Here is a 15,732-nt window from a genome sequence, read left to right as displayed (position 1 = left end):
GGTAGACCATCAGGGTTAAGTTGTTTTTGTCTAATTGTGAAATGTATAGTTTATCATGTCATGTCTGTGGAAGAATGGTTTTTGCTGTTCATCTCATCGTTCATCTTGTTTCCGTTGCTCCAACCTCAGTAAGAACAGCTGATACGTCCTCAGGAATAATCCTACTAACATGACAAAAAATTCACTGCTGACGGCTATAAACATATATCTAACACTATTGAGAGAACACAGGGCCGCCAGAGAGACTATAGCCGTGACTATTAGGAGGGAAATGCCAAGAGACTAAAGTATGCTCCTTAGCAAGAGCCCACAAAACAAACAAACAAACAAAAAAAAAAAGCAAAATAAAAAACGCTTAGTAAAAATAAATCAAAGAATGTACCCGAAGAGCCATCAACCTCATTTAGCAAATGGTTTCTTAAATTCTTGTGTTTGAGTTTCTGTAATAAGAGGAGTGTAGATGCTACAGTAAGAGGCATTTTCTAGGGTACAGACTTCTTATTTAGCCAACAAGTAATCTAATGCAATACTATTATCTAAATAAATAAATCGATGATAAAGAGGCATATTTTTAGATAACATATTCTGCTACCCTTCATTCCCTGCTTTTGAAACTTCCCCAAGTTTCACAGTCCAGAAGTTTAGTTGATAGATTGCTCCATCTCAATGAACCAGTCTCTTAGTCCTAAAAATAGGTCAATTCAGTTAAACAGTTGTCTTAGTTTTAGGAAATGGTGTTGCAAGCAGGCTCCCAAAGTTAGAAGCATATGGTGGGTGCAATCAGGTATTTAACAAGAGGTATTTCTATGAAAACAGAAGAAAAATAAAGGGTGGAGCAGACTATAAATCATTTTTTGAGTCCAGAGGGCAGCCAGTTGAGATTCCCAGATAGTGGGTTTCTAGATGTTGGACTGGAAGCATCTCTTATAGTATAAATGTCATCCAGTGTTCTGGTGATCTTTCTGAGTGGCCCACAAGCAAAAGGCACAAGGTTAAAGAAAATAGCTATTGAGGCACCTGGGTGGCTCAGTCAGTTAAGTGTCTGCCTTTGGCTCAGGTTGTGATCCCAGGGTCCAGAGATCGAGCCCCATATCAGGCTCTGTGCTCGGCACAGAGTCTGCTTGTCTCTCTCCCTCTGCTCCTCACCCAGCTTGCTCGCTGGCTCTCTCCCTCTCTCTCAAATAAATAAATGAATAAAATCTTTAAAAAAAGAAAATAGTTCTTTAAATCTGAAAAACAATACATTGAAGAACTAAAAATGTTTCCACAAGAGTCACTGAAACTATAATCATCTTTAGTTTATCCAGTCCCATGTAATTAATTTTTGTTTTGCTTGGTCTTGGCTTAGCAGTTTTATGAATCCATCAGTTTCTTATTAGAAACTTGCCCATTTCAGTGGTATGATCCAGGAATCTTTGTCAGTCCTTTCTGTGAATCTCTTTGAAGATGAAACACTTCTGCAAAGACATCAGCGTAAAACAGAAACTGTCTGTAAATGACAAAATACGTTAAAGTGGCTATGGTTAAAGATTTGATGAGAGTTCATTATAATGCAGTTGACAGAGCAGCCTCATTATTTTTGTGGCATGCAATTGTTTAGAATAACAACTGTAATGACTAATAAAATCATACTAGGACATATCAGATATCTAGGAATTTCATACAATTTCTGGAACACTTATATTAATAACATGTATCCATACAATTAAACCTAAATAATATTTAGCATTACTTTTGGTTTGTTTTTTAATTTGGCAATGCTTCTCACAAAATTTAGCTTATCAAATAAACTTAATTATACTACATCATCTCTTCTTTTATAAGGAAAGAGCACACATATTTTGAGATTTTTTTTCAGGGATCCCCTGGAAAATCTCAAAGTTATTTTGAGGACAGAAAGATTTCATCGTTAGAATATTGATTTGGGAAGTTTGTCAACAACATCAAAAAGTTTAAAACAATGGATAAAATAGGATCAATATCACTGTTACACAATACTTAGTTTGACCAAGTGACAATTAGAGACTTAAAAGGCAAACACAGAGAGTTATATAGTTGTAAAAAAACCCAAACAAAACAAAACAAAACAAAATGAAAACTGAAAAAACCTTCTGCTCATCTAATAGAGAAAACATATGTCTCCCAGGTAATTAAAGGCCTAATAAAGACAACATGAAGCACAGGAAATTATTTGAGTAAGACAGAAAACCTTTGCTTTTCAGATAGATCACACAAAAGTTAAAGACAAACCTTTTAGAATCTTACTAAGAACAGACCAATAGTCCAAGAAAATTTATCCTTTTAACATATGAAATAAAATTAAAATTTAGTTTTAGGTAGGCACAATATTGATATTAAAGCTTATTTTTAAAACTCATACAATAAATTCATGCAATTTTAGCGAGCTTGACCAGATAAGATTCATTAGCCTCTTCTCTAACCCTCTCTCTCTCTTTCTTTTTCTCTCTCCCAACTTCCTACACCCATTTAGTTTTTGTCCTTTATTCAGTCTTTTCCATTCTGAAAATAGTTATTCTCCTGTAAGACAAAATTACTTTATTTTCCCTTAAAAAAAAAATGTGTCTCCATACCTTATACCTTTTCTCATCAAAAAATGCATCCTACTTTCCTTGTATACAGAACTGTCTCCCTTATTATTTTTCTTAGTTTTAATTATAAATATTGAATAGAAGTCTTAATCTTTAGAAAACTTAATTTCTAATGAAAACTAAGAGGTAAGTAAGTGTGGACTGTTAACACCAATATCCTATAGATTGGCAAAAAAATTCATTTCATATTTTCTGGATGTATGTTCTTCCTCATATTAATTTTTTCAGTGTGTCACAAGACATGTTTATTAACAGATCCAAACTTCTTTAGTACCTCTGTAATAAGCTAAGAGTAGATAAAGCTCAATTTAGTAGCTTTAATATTTTACCTTGAGAATAACCTAGATTTCAATGAATATACAACATTTAACAGTGTAACTTTAAGCCTTCAAGTTACCAATTTTGGATCTATTTGATTTACTCATTCTTAATTATTATGTATAGATACCTCAGGAAAACGTCACAAGACATTTAGCAATCATATTGTTATTTTTCTTGCTGATAAATTTCATAACAGAGATAATATGAGCTTATTTGACTAGTAAACCTACGTAGAATGAAAGTTGTATACCTTTATATTATTTTTAACGTCAATAACTCTAAAGACATGCCTGTTTTAATTAAGCCAACAAACTTGAAATAGCTTTTATTTACCAAAGATCATCCAAGATCACATGAACTTAGGAAACATTAAGGTTAGTTTCTGTATTTTTGAGAGAACACTTAATTTTATATTAGTGCTTACTTTTCTTTAAGACAATTAAAAATAGCTCTCTTACAAATTAACATTGGAAATACAATCCAGAGGTAAAACAATAACACCTAGACATACTTAAATCTACAGACAGATCTTTAAAGTTTTTAACCATGAGTCAAGTATATACAAGATAATACCAAGCTTACTACTTTATAAAAGAATACTTGGATTCAGAAATTGTGTTTCTGACAGTTGGAATTAGCTCAGATTACCCACTTAGATGGCTAAAGCTTTTTATTAATATTTGTGAAAAGACTTAAGATTTTTAAATTTGGCTTTTGGAAGGAATGTTTTAAAGAGGAAATTTTTAATTAATTTAGTCTCTTAGAAACTTCTGCATACCAATACAAAATGTGTTTCATTAAGTTTGGGGAGATTTAGGACCTCTTTTTCTCTAGGGCTCCTCATAAATGGATAAACAAGGTTAAAAGTTTCCTGCGGTGACCACTATAATTCAAGATTATCTTTGATAAGGTTAATCGCTTGTTCAGAAAAACATAGATTTGTGCCTATAATGTTTATACATATAGTGAGCCAGGGAAGAGTCCCAGACCCTTTGGACTCAAGAGGAACCCGTCTGCCTTTTTGTTCTTGTAAAAGCAGATTTACTTACCTGAGGCCTTGTCATGAGCACGCTAGGAAGGCGCACACATGACTTGTGCCTTTTCCACAGTATCATTTTTATTCAATCATAAAGCCAAGTTAATCACCATTATAAAGCAGGTTCAGGATTCCAAACTCAGTGACGTTTCACCATGTGATTGAAGTTGGCTTCTTACACAGCACACGGAGCAGGACAGAAGACACATCGCACAACAAACAAGACGGCAGAAAGGTGTAGGAAGTTACCGAACCAAACCCAAAGTCAGCCTGTGGGTGCCCAGTTGAGATAAGGCCTCAATCTGGTTCGGGTCAGCTCTCGGCACTTACTGCTTATTTTGTCGGAGCGGGGAAGAATTTCGGTTCTATTCGAGATCCATAAGCAGAGCCTTCCCTGGCAGCTGTCTTTTTAAGTGGCCAGACACAGGGGTCTGTCTGAGGAGGCTGACAGTTCATTGCCAAAATCCTCCCCTTTTAAAGGGATTTAATCGGCCCTGGGGCTCTGCAGACCTCCTCTGCTCCTGCTTGTTATCAGTTCTGAGGTGTCAGCTGACGCTGCACCCCGCGATATGTCATAGTTGCCGCACCTTTAACTGCTGGGTCATTGCTTGACATGGGCTCCTGCGGGACAGGAGAGCCTCCGTTTTGCTCTCTGCAGACCTCACATTGGACCCCATCCGGTTTAGAACAGAACCAGTCCAGCTCCATATCCAGCACCGAAAAAGAAATGCTCAAATAATCCAAGTTCCTAATGAGAAACTGTGGGGCTCAGATCTGAGAGGGACTCATCCCCCCACCCCCCACCCCGTTTTCTGGGGCAGCGAGAAATCCGTGAACCGGAGCGACTGGGCACATTCCTTCACTCCACTGCTCATTACTCCCTTCCAACCTCGCTTCTGAAATCAGAACTTTTAAAAGATAAACTGAGGTACATTAATATTTTGAAGAGTTCATTTGAGCAAACATTGATTCCAATCAGGCATCTGACAAACTGAAAATAGGGGCACTCCACTGACTGGAGCAGGAGAAAGGCTTTTACAAAGAAGGCAGAAAGCAAAGCAAAGCAATTAGATTAGATTGGCTGTAGCTTAATCGTTTTCTTTCTTTGTGGAAGCCTGGTTACCTGTTTGTGATTAGGTGTTCTTAAATTTTCTCAGATTTGAGTGCATTGACTCTGGCTTAAGTTTCTGTTTACTTGCATAGGCCACCAAAGCATCCAAACCTCAGTCTCGTGGCCTTTTCGCTCTATTATTTTAGCAAATGTATTGTTTTCAAGTACAGTGATATTTTTTAAGTAGCCACGCTGAGTTATATTAGATTGAATGTTATTACTCTGTGCAAAAGTTAAAATGACATGTAATGCTGGAAAATTTGGGGAGGAAATCGAACACATTTTAAACTGAATCCTTAAAATAAAATGCACATAAAATGTTAACTGTTGTTTGAATCCATAGCAACATAGTCTACTAGTTTGTCAATCTGGAAAAGGAATTATAAATGTGTACCATATTTTGTACTCAGAAATATGTTTTTTTAACAGCCTAAAATTTAAAAAATTATCTCGTATGTCTGTTACCTCCTGGGCATTTGCCCTTTGATCTTGCCTCCTCCTTTAACATTATATAAATGTTTTTCTTTTTTCTTTCTTTTTTTCCTTTAAGTAACTATGAAATTAGTTTAGTTTAGTTTTATTGTATTTGACCTCAATGAGCTATAAGGAGAAATAACTTGTAAAAGGATAATTACAATATAATGTTAGTACTGTGAAACAAAATGCTCAAGTTACAATAGAAGAACGGATAACATACACATTAAAACACAGAGGTTGAGTTAGGGAAGTTTTTCGGGGGATGATGCATTTAAAGAAGTTAATTAGGTACAGAACAGTGAAAGGAGGGAAGGAAAGGTCTTAATCATTTTAAAGAAAGACGTGGAAACAAACCTATTAGCTCAAATATGGCCCCTCCCAACCAAACTCTTCTCCATGTCCTCAATTACATAGCCAGTGCTTATACCATCAGTAAGCAGTTTTCCCCTCTCTAAGGTTTTCTGTTGATAAAAATTATCATTTAGCTTTTTGACAGTTTTTTTTCAAGTTTTTATTTAAATTCCAGTTGGTTAACATACAGTGTAATGTTAGTTTCAGGTATAGAATTTAGTGATTCATTACTTATATGCCACACACAGTGCTCATCATAAGTGCCGTCCTTAATCCTCTTCCCCCATCTAGCCCATTCCCTGCCCACTCTCCTCCCCTCCAGTAACTCTCAGTTTGTTCTCTATAGTTAAGAGTCTATTTCTTGGTTTACCTCTCTCTCTCTCTCTCTCTTTTTTTTTAATATGTTCATGTTTTGTTTCCTAAATTGCACATATGAGTGAAATCATATGTATTTGTCTTTCTGTGACTGATTTATTTTGGTTGGCATAATACTCTCTAGCTCCATCCATGTCTTTGCAAATCCCAAGATTTCATTCTATTTTATTTTATATATATATGATATATATATAATACATATGTATCATATATATATTATATATATGTATATGGCAGCAATATCAACAATAGCGAAATTATAGAAAGAGCCCAAATGTCCATCGACTAATGAATGGATATATGCTTCTATAAACATCGGGGTGCATGTTCCCTTTCAAATCTGTATTTTTTTATCATTTGGGTAAATACCTAGCTAGTAGTACAATTGCTAGGCTATAGGATAGTTCTATTTTTAACTTTCTGAGGAACTTCCACACTGTTTTCCACAGTGACTGCACCAGTTTGCATTCCTGCCAACAGTATAAGAGAGTTAGTTCCCCTTTCTTCACATGTTCCCCAACACCTGTTGTTTATTGTGTTAGTATTAGCCATTCTGACAGGTGTGAGGTGATATCTCATTGTAATTTTGATTTGTAATTCCTTGATGATGAGTGATGTTGAGTATCTTTTCATGTATTTTTTGGCCAACTGTATATCTTCTTTGGAAAAATAAGTATTTTGTTTTCTGCCCATTTTTTAACAATTAATTATTTTTTGGGTTGAGTTTGATCAGTTCTTTATAGATTTTGGATACTAATCCTTTATCAGACATGTCATTTGCAAATATCTTCTCCTATCTGAAGGTTGCGTTTTAGTTTTGTTGATTGTTTCCTTCTCTGTGCAGAAGCTTTTTATCTTGATGTAGTCCCAGTAGTTTATTTTTGCTTTTGTTTCCCTTGCCTTAGGAGTCATATCTAGTGAGAAGTTGCTACAGCTGACGTTAAAGAGATTATTGCCTGTGTTCTCCTCTAGGATTTTGATTGTTTTCTGTCTTTCATTTAGGTCTTTCATCTTTATTTTTGCACATAGTGTAAGAAAGTGGCCCAGTTTCATTCTTTTCCATGTTGCTGTCCAGTTTTCCCAAAACCATTCGTTGAATGACTGTCTTTTTTCCATTGAATATTCTTTCCTACTTTGTCAAAGATTAGTTGACCATATAGTTGTGGGCTCATTTCTAGGTTTTCTATTCTGTTCCATTGATCTAGGTTTCTGTTTTTGTGCCAGTACCATACGGTTTTGATGAGTATAGCTTTGCAATATAGTTTGAAGTTTAGAATTGTGATCCCTCCAACTTTGCTTTTCTTTTTCAAGATTGCTTTGGCTATTTGGAAACTTTTGTGGTTCCATACAAATTTTAGGATTGTTTGTTCTAGATCTGTGAAAGATGCTGGTGTGTGGTTTTTTTTGTTTGTTTGTTTTGTTTTGCTTTGTTTAAGATTTTATTTATTTGAGAAAGAGCAAGAGAGAGAGCATGAGCGGGGCAGGGGGAGGGACAGAGAGAGGGAAGCAGGCTCCCCACTGAGCAGGCAAACTCATAATTTTATATAGGCTTGCAGAGGACTTGTAGAAAAAAAATGTTAAGTTTTTTTATTAAGCGCACTGGTTCCATCTTTTATTTAATGCTATTGATTTTTACTACTATCAAACTTTATACTGGTTCCCATTGAATCTAACCCTAGTAGAACCTAGATTATAGTCTCTTGTTTCAAATTAACTTGCATATATATATATATATATATAGAGAGAGAGAGAGAGAGAGAGAGAGAGAGAGAGAGATGGATGGAGAGAGCGTTATTTTAAGGAACTGGCTCATGGCAATTATGGAAGTTGGCAAGTTAAAAATCTGCAAGGTGGGCCAGCAAGCTGGAAACCCAGGAGAGCCAATCTTATAGATGATGTCTGAAGGCCATCTCTGAAGAGTTATCTCTTGTTCAGGGGAAGTTGGTCTTCTTGTTCTATTCAGGTTCTTCTGATTAGATGAGGTCCATTCACATTATGGAGGGCAGTCCGCTTTTCTGTGTTCACAGATTTAAATGTCTATTTCATCCACAACATCCTAATTGGAACACCCAGAATAATGTTTGATCGAACATCTTGTGTACCTCATGGTCCAGCCAAGTTGACACAAAGTGAACTATTACCAAAAGGGGCCTTTGTAGGACACCAAGAAATCATTCATGATATTATAGATGATCTGACACATATTAAGATCACGGAAGATGTTATCATGGTTATCTTGTATAGTAAAGGGGATATTATTACTTTTAAGATACATATATATGTATACTTATATACTTTTAAGATATTTATATACATATATATACACCTATTTCATAGTCATTAACTTCCCTTAAATTGTTTATCTTTTTGGTGTTTTTAGCCCCTGGAAATTAAGCTAAAAACTATAACTTCTACCAATAATTAAATACTTGATGTCCTTCCAACTATTAAGCTTTTACAAGTTTTACTTACTGAACTGTTATTAATACTCAAAGTTGAGTTCATATGTTACCATACCTTTTTATCTTTTCATGATATCATTAATGCCCTAAACTGTGCTCTGAAATCATAGTATCATTGCTTCTATTTTTATCATAGTATATTCATCAATCAATTCATTTTTAGTGTTCAGAATTAGATTTTTAAAAGCTGTGATTCTGAACATTTCTTTTGACTCACTGAGCAGAAGAATTGAGATTAGATACTTTCTCAGTTCAATATCTAAATTGAGAAAGTATCTTTCTCAATCTATCTGAATTAAGATGACATTTTAGCTACAAAGCTTAGGAGCAATAGAAATTTACCTTGGCAAACACGCTCTTCAACCCCAAGAAGTCTCTGAAAGGGAGAAGTAAGTAAAGGAAATAATATAACTTTTTATTATGATTTTGCATGTTCTTCATCTTAAAATAGAAATCACTAGAATATAGGGTTTGACCATGAAGGCACTTATTTGTCTAAGGTGGATACAGCTTAGAACATAAGACCAAAGCAAGATCTAGGCCCTACTATCCCCCAAATGTAATTCTATATCATAGAATTTTCAAATACATTTTGTTGTTGAAAAATGAATATAGTTTGGACACATTAAAAGAAAATGTATTTTTTGTCATTTGAAAGTAGTGGTGTTGAATTCGTAGGATAACAAGAATTTTACATCAATGACAATAAGAAAAATAAAGTAACAGTTTGGATAACAATATTTTATCAACCAAATACAATGATAATAGTGAAGACATTGCAGAAGTTATTACAAGAGCTGAATGGTCTACTTCCACTAAAATGCTAATGAGCCTGGTCCTTGCCCAAATTTTGGTTTGATAGAAACTACAAGAGGTAGCATGGTACATTAGGTTTTCAAATCTTGAAAATGTTAAAGAGGGTGGGGCGCTTGGGTGGCTCATTTGGTTAAGCATCTGACTTCAGCTCAGGTGATGTCAGGGTCCTGGATAGAGACCCACTTTGGGCTCCACACTCAGCAGGGTGTCTACTTCTCCCTCTGCCCCTCCCCCCACTTGTGCTGTCTCTCTCCCTCTCTCTCTCTCAAATACATAAATACATAAATATTTTTTAAAAAGTAAAATGTTAAAGGGGGTGAATTTGTAACCAAACCAAAATTTAAGAGAAATGCTTTAATTCTTAAACTACCAGTGTTCATTTTATTTTACTTTATTTTTTAAAGATTTTATTTATTTATTTGACAGAGAGAGAGACAGCCAGCCAGAGAGGGAGCACAAGCAAGGGGAGTGGGAGAGGAAGAAGCAGGCTCCCAGCAGAGCAGGGAGCCCGATGTGGGGCTCGATCCCAGGACTCTGGGATCACGCCCTGAGCCGAAGGCAGATGCTTAACGACTGAGCCACCCAGACACCCTAAAACTACCAGTGTTTTGGTGCATTAGAAGGTTATACCCTTTCTGGTCTCCCAGTTTTCTCCTAGAGCATATACCAGAGAGGGGGCTCATGAGTTACCAGGAGGAAAGTATAGATCTGGAAGTCCAAAGGCTGACTTCACTTCCAAGGTCTTGAAACAGTGGAGTACTCTAAAAAGATGTCATTTAGGGAATGAAATATCAATTTTATTGTTGGAAGATTTGGATATTTGGATCTGCTTTGGACCTGAGGTCAAAATGAAATTCTCCTCCTTGTCCTGATCAGGAGTAATGCAGAAGGGAGATTTTAGCATACAGCTCAGACACTAACCTTGTCATCTGCACTGGGATCACACACTGCCTCATGCCACTGAGACAGATATCTCCAGAAAAGACCCATGAATTCAGCACATGTAATACAATAATCTTCACCAACAAAGGGCATCAGAATGGACCATGTGTCCTCCTATTAATTGTCAAGAAAGAATGACAATTTACTTTTTATAGATTAAAGAAAGACATATGAATAGAGACAGAGGAAAACCATCCTTCATTCTTCCTTTAGTAGCCCAAGGAAAAATCTACATGAGTACAAATAAATAGGAAATAGATTAAATATGTATGATAATTTTTCACTGGATGTATAATCATGTATCAAAAAAAACTAATTAAAAACTATCCTCACCCAAAATATATTAAACAGAAAAATATGTGTGAATTAGTGATCATATCAGGAGTGCTTTATTTGAAAGACTGGACAAACTTAGATCCAGATAACTTAAATTATTTTGAATTACAGCTATATAACTTAAAATACTTAATGTATTCTGTATGTTCTACATTTGGCTAAAGCAGAATTGACCAGTCACACTGTATTATGTTTCCTATCAAAAACAAATGTTATCATTCAAATCATTTTGTATTAAAATATGACCTATCAGTCTAGGGGCACCTGGGTGGCTCACCTGGTTAAGCGCCTGCCTTCAGCTCAGGTTATGATCTCGGAGTCCTAGGATCCAGCCCTGCTTCCAGCTCCCTGCCCAGCGGGGAGTCTACTTCTCCCTCTAGCTCTCCCCCTTCCCCCACTCATGCTCTCTCCCTCTCTCTCAAATAAATAAAATCTTTAAAAAAATATATGACATATCAGTCTAACAATTTGGACTCAAGTTCTTTGAAGAGTAATTTGAAAGTTAAAGATTAAATACCCATCTTTGTGAAAAGACATTAAATACATATCAAATATCAATGCAGGCAGTTTTGACCTTCTTATATTTCTTACATTTATATCCTATTGGTATACCAGGTTGGAATATGAAATATCTCATCCTTGGTGATATACTTGAGGAACTATTTCAGTTGACATTAGCTATAAATTGACTTAATTTTACAAGCATTTTTCATATGCCTGTGTTTAGCATAAAAGCATGACTCCATTGTTGAGCAAATATTAAATTTTCCAGACATTTTTATTGTTACACAGCCAGAGTTCTGTTTGAATTATCTGCACATAAATAAATACACATTTATATGTTAAAGCAAAAACACATATACCTAGAATTGAACTCTTGGAAGATGGAAAGGTCTCTGAGAATACATATGACTATTGAAAAAGGGCCCTCTTGGGGCGCCTGGGTGGCTCAGTCGTTAAGCATCTGCCTTCGGCTCAGGGCATGGTCCCAGAGTCCTGGGATCAAGCCCCGCATCAGGCTCCTCTGCTGGGAGCCTGCTTCTTCCTCTCCCGCTCCCCCTGCTTGTGTTCCCTCTCTCGCTGGCTGTCTCTCTCTCTGTCAAATAAATAAGTAAAATCTTAAAAAAAAAAAAAAAGGGCCCTCTGGTTTCTGGATGTCATCAGAACTGACTTTGAGTATATATTGTAGGTAAAAGGGAACTGCACTGAATGCTGTTATTATCTGGCTATAAGATTCTTATAACTAGAGAGACCTATTTTGAATAAGACAATTAGAAACTCAGAAATTACTTTAAAGCATAGGTATAGGGGTACAAAATTAAAAGGTAAAGCTAGTATTTTGGAATTTTAAGGCTAGAAAGATTAACAAACACTTTCTTTTACAAATAGAAAATATAAGAATTGAATAAGTGACTTCAAGTTTATATAGTCTGGATCATTTCTGAAACTAGATTTAAAGAATTTTTTTTAAAGATTGACTTTATTTATTTATTTATTTATTTATTTATTTATTTATTTTTACTTGAGAGAGAGAAAGAGAGCACTTGAGCATGGGTAGGGGCAGAGGGAGAAGCAGATTCCTGCTGAGCAGGGAGTCCGACATGGGGCTAGATCCCAGGACCCTGGGATCATGATCTGAGCCGAAGGCAGGTTCTTAACTGACTGAGCCTCCGAGGCGCCCCAGATTTAAACAATTTAAATTCAACCTCCCTTCAATGTCCATTCTGATGGTAAGACAAGGAAGGAACAGGAATAGCTATTTAGTGCACAGAATATATGAATGAAACCTCCAGGAGAGGTGCAGAGTACTACCAGCTAGCCCATTCACCATGGCCTCTTTCTCATGCATTTCTCATTTTCTTATATAAGAAATGAAGCACTGAGTGCAAAATAATTTGCTCATGTCAAATTCAGACTTTTATTATTTTTAAAAGCTATATATTATCAGACATTGGAAGGATATTCAGAAGTTGTAAAAGGGCCAAAACAACTAATGCATAAGGAAACAACAGTAGTTCATTAATATTTACTTATTTATTTTTAATATATAGTTGACCCTTGAACAACCGACTTTGAACTGCATAAGTCCACTTATACACAGATTTTTTACTGTATGGTACTGGAAATGTATTTTGTCTTCCTTATGATTTTCTTCATAAAATTTTCTTTAGCTTACTTTATTGGTAGAATACAGTACATAATATATATAACATACAAAATACATATTAATTGACTGTTATTTGAAGCCTTCTGGTCAACAGTAGGCTATTAAGTTTTGCGGGAGTCAAAACTTATTGCTGGAAATACTCCTTATTCTTCTTTGTCTGATATTAATAGAGACATTCTAACTTCATTTAGATTCATGTTTGCCTGGTACATGGTTCACTTAAACCATCTTATTTAATATATTTAAGATGAATTTCTATTAGGCAGAATATACTTGGGTTTTGTGGTTTTTTTATCCAGTTTGAATCTTTTAGTCAATATATCTAAACTATTTACATTAAATATAATTATTGAAATGATTCATGTAGGTTTTACCTGTTCCTTTATTTCTTTCATTTTTTAAATTTTTTTCCATTTTTTTCTCTGCCTTCACCCTTTCTTCCCTTCATTTAGTATACTGAATTTTTTTTTTTTTGGAATTTGATTTTAATACCTCTATTTTTTACTCTATATGTTTATATTACTTTTAGTGACTACCTAAATTCCAAAAGTATTCAGAGTTAGTGTTTTACCACTTAAAGTAAGACATTGGACACTTAAAACCATATAAACCCCTCTTTCCCCCACTGCATTTTATGTATTGCCATATCTATTGTACTACATATATTGAACAACTTCCTACAAAATATTATTATTTTGCTTTCAATAATTACACATTTTTATTTTTTTAAGATATATTTATTTATTTTGAGAGAGAGAGAGAGCAGGAAGAGGAAGGGCATAGGGACAGAGAGAATCTCAAGCATACTCCCTGCTGAGACTGATGCAGGGCTCGATCACATGACCCTGAGATCATGACCTGAGCTGAAACCAAGAGTCAGACCCTCAATTGACTGATCCACCTAGGCATCCCAATAATCACACATTTTTCAAGAATAAAGGAGAGATAATTTTCTATTCTTCCTACCTAAACATTTGGCAGTTCTGAAACTCTTTCATCATTTCTAAAGTTTAAATTTTCCCTCTGGTCTCACATTTTTGTAGAACTTCTTCAGCATTTCCTTTAGAGTAGCACTTACAATGGATTTTCTTAGTGTCTCATCATCTGAGAATGCCTAACTTGGCCTTCATTCCTGAAAGGTATTTCACCTGCACAGAGTTTTGAGTCAATAGCTTCTTTTCTCTTGTCCCTTGAAAGGCATTGCCCACCTTCTGTTTTCCTCATTTCATCATGAGAAGTATGGAGTTATCTAAATGGTATTGCCCCTGTATAAAACTCTTTTTTTTCTCCATTAGCATTCAATGTATCTGTACGTGGTTTTCTTTGAGTCTATCTTCTTTAGGGATTGCTGTGTATTTTTGATCTGTAAATAAATTTAGGAAGCTTTCAGCCATGATTTCTTCTCCCATACCTGTGTCTTTTTCCTCTCCTTCAAGAAGTTCAGTAAGAAAAATATTAGAACTTTGATATTTTCCTGGCAGTTTCCAAGGCTCTCATCATGTAATTTTTTTCTTATTTCTCTGCTCTTCAAATTGTAAAATTTTTATGTATCTCTTGTGGAGTTTGCTTTCTCTTTTTCCTCATCACTATCCTGCTATTGAGTCTACCCCATACAGTATTTAGTTTCAGGTATTATATTTTTAAGCTCTGTAATTTTCATTTGGTTTATTTGTGTAGTCTCTATTTCTCTAATAAGAATTTTTTCTCTTTCCTCTTATTTTTTTGTTGCCATATCAGTCAATTTTACTAGTTTTGATTTGTCTCCCCAATGCATGTACTAGTCTTTACTGTTCAGCATCTTCTGGTAATTGGCTGTTTTTTGTTTTGTTTTGTTTTGTTTTGTTTTGTTTTGATAGTTTGTTCACTTTTTTTAGTTCTAATCAGTGGGAAAGTTAGGATGCAAGAGTTATTCAACCTGAGCCAGCAGACACTAAAGCTCGCAATGTTTAACTTGGAAACGAGTGATCAAAAAAGATAGTGAAAAAAGAGAAAAAACCCATAAAATAATAACCAGGGCATATTGATCAAATGCAAGAGGTCAGATTTTTAAAATTTTAGTCAAGATATAGGTTGTGGTTAACAAATTTTATCTGACTTTTTTCCTCATTTTTCTTCAGATAAGAAAATTAAGAATGAAACATTGACACTACATCAAAATTAATTCATTCAGGAATTTCGGAGTTCCCTTAAAAATTTCTTCAATCATGTGTGGGTAATGATGGTAATGTTTTCAACTCAAAGGATATACTTAGTGTAACTAACAGCTTAACATAGAACATTTTAAAGCTACAGCAGTCAACAATATGAGGCAGAAATGTTGAAAAAAAATGTGTATAATGAAATGAAGAACTCAGTCTGAATTTTAAAAGGATCAGAGTGTTTCAGGAAAAATTATTACATATCAACATAAAATAAAATGGGTCTACTCAAATAACTATAATTCAAGTACAAAGAATATTACAAATATCCGGGCAAGAACATATTTTTATATACAAACAAAATTAGTCTGTATCAAGTAGATATTTAGGGAAAATATTTAAATTTTTTACCTAGTAAATTTGTCTTTATATGTCAGCATAATTAATGCAAGAAAATATTAAAAATTCAAAGACCCTTATTAATATTCCTTATTAAAAATTGATTTGAAGTTGTATGGCAGCCAGATGTCATGGTCTAAAATGCCTAACACTGATCAACTCATTAAAAATAAACTTCAAATAACAAGAAAT

Source organism: Ursus arctos, unplaced genomic scaffold (assembly GCF_023065955.2).
Source record: "Ursus arctos isolate Adak ecotype North America unplaced genomic scaffold, UrsArc2.0 scaffold_27, whole genome shotgun sequence".
Lineage (NCBI taxonomy): Eukaryota > Metazoa > Chordata > Mammalia > Carnivora > Ursidae > Ursus > Ursus arctos.
This window is presented reverse-complemented; position numbering follows the sequence as displayed.